The sequence below is a fragment of the Nannobrachium achirus genome (genome assembly GCF_963921795.1).
Source record: "Nannobrachium achirus genome assembly, chromosome: 18".
Taxonomy (NCBI): domain Eukaryota; kingdom Metazoa; phylum Chordata; class Actinopteri; order Myctophiformes; family Myctophidae; genus Nannobrachium; species Nannobrachium achirus.
The window spans coordinates 32,207,026-32,215,059 of record NC_137825.1 but is presented as its reverse complement, the minus strand read 5'-3'; the positions used below and the strand labels follow the sequence as shown (position 1 = coordinate 32,215,059).

The 8,034-nt window shown below is 42.3% G+C and overlaps 1 protein-coding gene across 1 annotated transcript in view; it reads left to right on the top strand.

Moving 5' to 3' along the window:
- Window positions 1-3,209: 3,209 nt before the first annotated feature.
- The window catches only part of LOC308303382 (cdc42 effector protein 4-like), a 45,611-nt gene continuing 40,786 nt past the window's right edge, over window positions 3,210-8,034 (top strand). Inside the window, exon 1 of the mRNA XM_080747736.1 lies at window positions 3,210-3,428. The gene's annotated coding sequence lies outside the window, so the exon portion shown is untranslated. The remainder of the gene's footprint in view (window positions 3,429-8,034) is intronic.

Genomic DNA, 8,034 nt, shown 5'->3' with positions numbered 1-8,034 from the left:
TTAGTAATGATTGTCATGAATACTTTATCAGTAACTATAAAGTCTTCTGTCAATATTATGATATGTGTTTATGTTGTTGCGACCGAAGGTCGCAGTATACCATGAGAAATGTCGTAGCTTGTCCGTCCTTCTGTCTTTCAGTCAGTACAGAAAGTGATGTCACCTCATCAAAGATCAAACCCTGGATATCACTGTGACATCACAGGTGATATCACGGTGACAGTCCATATGTGGGTAATCTGGGTATCCCTTTTATGCCCATTATGAAGATCCCTGATGTCATTGATAAATATCACTGGCCAGATGGCTGGGCATAAAATATATTGTATGTATATGGATGCATATTATTATTAATAAAGGATAAAATAAGTCTATATGGTCATTCCCAGAAACAAAATCCCTTTTATTCCCATATATGGAGATTTCTGATGTCATCAATCCCAGGCCGAAAACGTTAATATTAACTCCATATATGTATTATGTATATATATTAATAAAGGATAAAATAAATAAAATGTCCAAATACAGTATGGGCATGATGATGCCCTCTGTTAGGGTACCTACCCCCTTATGTGTGGAGATCCCAGGCATCAAACCCAGGCCCTGACTCGCCAAGGCCCTGCTTGGCTTTACTAATTAACACACGTTTTATGCCCATATATGGAGATTCCTATATTATCAATATTAAAGACAAGGATATTATATTATCAATAAGGACATATCTGGGAATGCCCATATTTGGTAATGCCCATATATGGGCATGTTTTGTGTCTTGACATAACATTGTTGACTATCATGCAGGGGTTTCCATGAGTAACCATATACATCACTGGCCAGATGGCCAAGAATTGGCGCGACCTTGCCCTTATGGTGAGGTCGCATGTCACCCTGAGGTGTCTTACTAGTAAATAATGCTCCCAGTATTTGTACAGTATGTTAAATTAATGATAAAGTAGGTTAAAATGCTTCAAGAGTTTGTCTCTACTGAGTGAAGACCCGCACCTTTGCTGCCCTTCCAAGCCCTTCTATTGTTTGTTTCCCGGTTGCTTTTCGGGAACCGGGAGTTACAAGATAGTGGATCTTTAGCGAAAAACAACGTGACGTCACCGTTGCCTTCGTCCATATTCTTTGATAATGTATTCATGGAAGGCTAGTGAGCAACACACAGCTGCAGCTAATCAAATCAACAATTAGTGTTAGATTTCCATGGAGCTGGCAAACACACACACACACACACACACACACACACACACACACACACACACACACACACACACACACACACACACACACACACACACACACACACACACACACACACACCACCAACCACACAGAATCGGCTTCCCTGATTGGACAACCCAAACCAATTCTGTGCGATCTGATTGGACAAGCTTTATGTGACTTTTCTGTTTCTTCTGTAACAATATAAGTTAAAGCGCACACCAATAGCTCTGTATTCTTAGACAGAGCAGAACTGAAGCCGAGATACTTACATTCATTGTTTTGCTGGTAAGTAAACTGAAATGTTACGCTGGACCCTACACCTGAAAGGACCTCCTAAATACCGTTATAATGTTGCTGTAAGCGTGAGGGACAGAGTTTACTACTTTGGAGGAGACAGTGTTCATATTGATGTTCACGTCTTCAACACAGTGTCTTTATGCTGGAAGACATTGACCTCAGGTCCTTCCGGTCGCTGGGGACACACAGCTGTGTTGATAGAGGATACAGCCTACATCTGGGGAGGGTACTGGAGAGGGAAATGGAGAGAGACTACAGAGCACTACTTTGTGCTTTATGCATTTGATATTGAAGCCCACAGATGGTTCAAACCCAGAGTTTCTGGGACTGTTCCAGAGGGGAGGTGTGGCCACTCAGCCTGTGTGTTGGAGAAGGTCATGTTTATCCATGGAGGACGTACCAAGCTGACTGGACCGCTTGGATCCACTAATAACATGTACAAGTTGGACACCAGCACAATGATCTGGTCTTTAATTAACACCACAGGAACTCCACCTGATTCATATGGTCACTCTGCCACCATCATCGGGAAAAAGATGTTTGTATTTGGGGCTGAATGGGATGTTCAGATGTTTGTATTTGGGGCTGAATGGAATGTTCAGTACTACAACATCAGGGTGTTTGACACAGAGAAAAACTGCTGGCTGAACACACCTTCTGCAAAGCTTCTTCCAGAAAGACGCTGTTATCATTCAGCTTTTACCTACAATGGAGAACTGTACATATTAGGTGGCATCAACGTCGATAACCAGACCAATGATCTGTGGAAATTCAGTCCAAAGACCATCTCCTGGAAGAAGGTTAAGAAATTCAGTCCAGAGACCTCCTCCTGGAAGGAGGTTAAAACCAAGAGGAAGGGAAGGAGAAGGACCATGTCCAATATTCGACATGGTATGTGCTGTTGCATGATGGGAGATCGTGTCATCCTCTTTGGAGGATACAAAGGAGATTTTTCACCCGCTGATGATCTGTTCATCTTAGACATGAGTCCTAGTCTTAAGACATTATGTAAGCTGGCAGTTATTCAGTATGGTCTGGAGCCGTCTGAACTCCCTCACAACATCAGGTGGGAACTGGAAGCCATGACATGTAATGTCTTCTGACAGACCCTGCTAACAGCAGAATAGTCAGCACCACTGCCCTAAACATGTTAGAAGTAAGAAACACACTACTGTCTTAAACATGTTGTGTTGTAGACCAGTGGTTCCCTACCTTTTCAGGTCGAGACCCAAAAGAGAGACGTTTCCTGGGACCAAAAAACAGAAGATCTACAAGCGCTATCTCTAAGCTTGTAGATCGACTATTTTCACTACTTTTTAGACAATTTATGGAATTTCTTACATTTATTTATTTATGCAATTACTTATTAAAAAAAATCATTTATATTTATTTTTATTCATGAAAATCTTGGGAATGTTTTTTTTTTGTGTGTGTTTTGACAAAATGTAAACCAGAAATTAAGGGACCCATGCATAAAAATGTGTCCGCGACCCACAAATGGGAGTCCCGACCAACACAGTGTTTGGGGAACTACAAATGGTACACTGTCCCTTTAAACGGGGGGCGGGGGGAGAGACCCGAGACGCGGGTACGCGCGTGGTGCGCGTCGCCACTGAGCAGCAGTGAGCAAACTTGACGAGGGACGCGTGAACCAACACAGTGTCAGTCACACACACAGAGCTGCGTCTGCTCTGTTCTAGATGTCGTTTCTGTGAGGAAATATAGTCACATTTATGAGTGAGTTTAACCAACTGGGACGAGCTTCTCTAAGGGTTTTTTTCCGCTTCGACGCTTTGAGGAAATTCCAGTTTTTCAGAGGATTATTTTTTATAGCCTGAAACTTAATCGCCAACAACAAGGAATATTCCTCCCGTTCCCTGTCCGTCCACGAGCATTATAATAAGGTAACGTTCAGCTGTTAATACATTATTCTTGCCTGTACGTTTCTCTCTCTATGTATTACCGTACACTTTTAAATGTTCTTCTCTTAAGGCGACATAATAAATGAGTTGTTGTTGCCGTTATAATGCACGTTGTTTCGGTTTTACTACAAGGAAACTTTCAGGTTGCTCCTGTATGGAAATAAATGGCACTGGGATGAAGACAATGGGGAGGAAGTAAAGAGGATCAGATCTCCATCTCATTTGAATGTCAAATCTGTCCTGTGTTATTTATTATGGATGATTTCAGAGCCTATAAATCTCATTATGGAAAAATAAGTTAATTTAACTCTTGAGAGGAACATTGAACCAATAGACCCCTGGTACCCATTCAATTAAAAGGAGCTTTATTGGCATGAGAAAACATACGTTTACATTGCCAAAGCAAGTGTCAAAATAAAATAAATTAAAAACAGTTGAAAATGGGGAACATTTATACAGTTGGGAGTATACAGTATTGTGTAAACAGGGCTATGTTGCATAATACAGGCTATAAAGCTTTTGGAAACTCTCAGAAGTGTGAAGGTTTTGTGTTGTGTGTGTGTAGGGAAGATGTTTGCAAACTTTGTTATGATAATGCCCCTCCCCCTCCTTTATGTCAATGGTTCCCCCCAAAATAACTTGGGGGTGGGGACCCCTACCCTGACATGCCCTTGGAATTGTAGGAGTAATATTTAGTGAGCTTGTAGATCGACTTTTTCCACAATTGTTTCTTATGATGTTTGACAATTTGGCCAATGTTTCTTTTTTTTTTTAAATTAAATTGTCATTGTTGTCATCTGGGGGACCCCCCCCCCCCCCACACACACACACGCACGCACACACACACACACACACACACACACACACACACAAAGGGGGGGAAATCATGACTATCATGGATGTATTTTATCGACTGGCTTTTACATTAGTATCTATGAAGTAAAAGTCAGACTCGTTAAAGCGCATCTATGATAGTCTTGATCAAAAGCTATTATTGTGACCCCTGATATGAAGTCAAATTGAATTGAATATCACATCATAATTTTATGATGGATATTTTCTTGGATGTGATGCTTTGAATTTAATTGATTTCAGTTGTTTATTGAGAACCATAGCTAGACTTGGTGATACAGAAACATCCTCCTTGATAGAAGCCTGTATAAGTTGTTTAGTGTTGTAGCTTACTGGGGCAGACAGAGAGCCTGCTTGGGAAGCAAGCAGGTTCGATTCCTGAGTCCTGCAAATGTGTCAAGCTGAAAACTGGGATTTCCCCCCTGTGGGATTCAAATAGGTCGAATTATTTTCAAACTCTAATTATGTATCTCATTTGGTTGGGGCCTAGGGGCCCTCCTGTAGCCCCTCTGGAACCCCCCAGCCCCTTGGGGGGTCCCCCAGGCTGGAAGGTCCCCAGTGGGTTGAGGCAGGGTCATGATCGATGTGCTTCCACTTGGGTGACCTTCTGGCTGGCTGTGCTCAGTGCTGCTTAGCATCTTAACATACTGTATGTGTGTAGTAGCTGGTTCTTGGCTGTGGTAGAAGTGCTCAGATTTTACATGTCCTTTTAAGTCGAAGTCTTGTAGCCTATTCACTTGAGTAAACTTGGCATCAAGTAGGCTATTGGCAACGGCATGTTCTAAATGTACCAAAGTCAAAGTACTTATTCATTATGAATGGTCCCATTTCTGTCAAATTTCTCCCTCAAATGAGTCAAACTTTTTTGGAAATTATAAAAGATCTACAATATATGCTATATGATCGGCTTATTTTCAAATAAACAAATGTATGTTTTGTAATAATAATTGTATTTGGAGTCCAAAGTACAATAATCCTCTTGAGATGTAGTGGAGAAATGTGGAGTGGAATTATAAAAATGACACTGGTTCTTTTGTTGGTATGGTTTTGTAGCAGTGAGTGTTCACTGTAGCTGAATGTGTGGCTGCTAGAATAGATATCATGGGCAACATCTCAAAGGTTGTTGTTGGCGATCTGCACGGAACACTCAGCATGTTTATTCAGACTGTTTGGACAGATTCTGCTTTGTCCACTAGAGAACGTTTGTGATTTAGTCTACTGCAGTGGTTCTCAAAGTGAGGTCCAGGGACTCTTCAGGGGGCTGTTCCAAAAGGACCCTTAGATTTCTGTAACTCAGAGCGTGCAAATGGACCCATTTGTACACACTCTGAGTTATGGGGGTCCTTGGAAAAGGGAAAAAGAAAAGTTTGAAAACAAATGTCTACTGTGTGGTAGAAGGAATGGCCAACTAGGTTGTTGCATGAGGCCTGCAGTTGTGAGCTGTGAATTGGCCTATAAAGTAGACCCGTTAGTCAAAATTTTGACTCATATATTTCCAGATGAGGTTCCAGGTTCAGGTTGATGCTTTTAGGCAGCTTTCTCTCCCTCCCCTCCTCTGACAGCATGAATGGTTTAATCAGAGTGGGACAGATGGGGGCTGGCTTTAAAAGTGTCAGCTTTCTACACTCTTTGACTGAGTTGCATAACAATACCAAAGCCACATACGGTCACTCACTCAGTCTGTTTCTGGAAAGCTAAACAAACTGTAGGGGACTTAGTGCCGCGATTAAGTGCTCTTACTACTACAGACGCCGTCATTTTTCCCCTTTCACTTTCTCTGTCTCTTTGTTTTCTTTCCACATCTATTTGTACAGAGTGAAAGGTCAATTTTTACTCCCTGTGTAAGGTCTAAACATGTGAATAAAAGTTGAAGTTCTCACTTTCTCACTTGTCTCTCTCTCACTTTCTCAACTGGAGTGTCTTGGCTGTTAATAGGCCTACCTATTAGTGTTAAATAAATCACACTTAAGTGAGCGCTGATTTTAACGACGTTGACAATAAACCCGGCAGGGGGGCCTGGGTTTATTGACCATTATGTTCTGTAAACAACAACCCCCTCCCTCCTTGTAAAAACCGTTAGCCAGGGGGGACAAAAGTGAGTGGACGTCTTTGACAAACGACCCTAGCTTTTGTTTTGGCCCTGCAGGCAGCGAACTGACTCTTGCCCTCTGACACCGTGGGGGTCTTGTAGCACGCCTAAAAGCTCTGTGTGTGCATGAAACACACACATGGAGCAGTGGTTTTCAACCTTTTTCATATCAAGGTCTGTTATTGTCTCTACTCTCCACCAGCCGAAGGCTGAGGGAGAGTATGTTTTCCCCTCCGTCCGTCCGTGCGTGCGTCCGTGCGTGCGTCCGTGCGTCCTCGCAGTTTGTGAGCGCCAAATCTCAGTCGCCGTTGGCCCGGTCGCTGCCAAAGTGAGCACACACATTCCCTGGATGCCAATCTAGAACCTCTGCCCTAAATTTTTCAAATGGGCCTTTTCTAGCGCCAACTAGTGGCCGATGTTTGCTAAACACATTTCTGTGCACTACTCTTACAGATTTTGTCCAAAAATCCTACAAATCGGTAGGCAATATCTCGACAATCATGTGATCGACACGGATCTGTCCGATTTTGCATATTCCATCCTGATTGGCTAAGATTGGCTTCCAAAGTTTGTGGGATTGAGCCGTTTTGAACAAAATGCCTCAAATCACAAACGCAAAGTGCAATTATCATGAAATCGCGCACACACGTTCCCACTAGGCCGAGGAAGAAATGCCACTTAATTTTTTTTAATCAGCCTCATGGTGGCGCTATAACAGCCCGATTTGTGGTTTTACCTATAACTCCACCGATCAGTTTCAAACTTTGTAAGCGCACTCCCTAGAGGCTAAGGATAAACCTTTGCCCTGCATTTTTCACATCAGCCTTTTATAGCGCCACCTTTGGGCCGACTTATGTAAAACACATTTTTGGATATTACTCCTTGAGATTTTATCCAAAAATCATGCAAATCGGTACACAGTATCTCTATAGTCATGTGATCAAGTCCGATCCGTCTGATATTTCATATTCCATCCTGATTGGCTAATATTAGCTTCCAAAGTTTGCAGGATTGCTCCGTTTTTGAACAAAATGCCTCAAATCATCAACGCAGCTTGCGATTACCGTGACATTTGCCACACATATTCCCACTAGGTCAAGGAACAAATGCTACCTTTTTAACATTGTCCTGTTATAGCGCCACCAGCAGGTAGACTTTAGCAAAACACATTTTTGGAACACAATGCTTGAAATCATGCATGCAGCATCCGATTGCCATGAAAGATCTAAGGTGAAGAACATATGCCACCCTTTTTACATTGGCCTATTATACAGTAGCACCACCAGGACGCACGGCCTGGTGGAGACCTGTGCTCGGAAGAGCACTGCTTCTAGTTCATTCTGAATTTGAGCCACGGACCACCATTTGACGAGATTTAGCCTCTCGGACTCCAAACTTTGAATATTCTGTTGTCGTTGGAGGAGATTTTGTCCACAATTTTGTGTGTGTGTGTGGGGTGTCAGGTGTTTGAGTGTATCAAGTACGTATATTAAGTACCTTTTACCAATTATAGAGGGTTTAAGTGGTACCGGATATGCAGCTCAGCAAATAAAAGGTGAATTGATCCCAGTGCATGACGGAGGATGATATCACAATATATTAAATCTCCACGATACGATTATCGTGATTGTTTTTCATCACGATAAA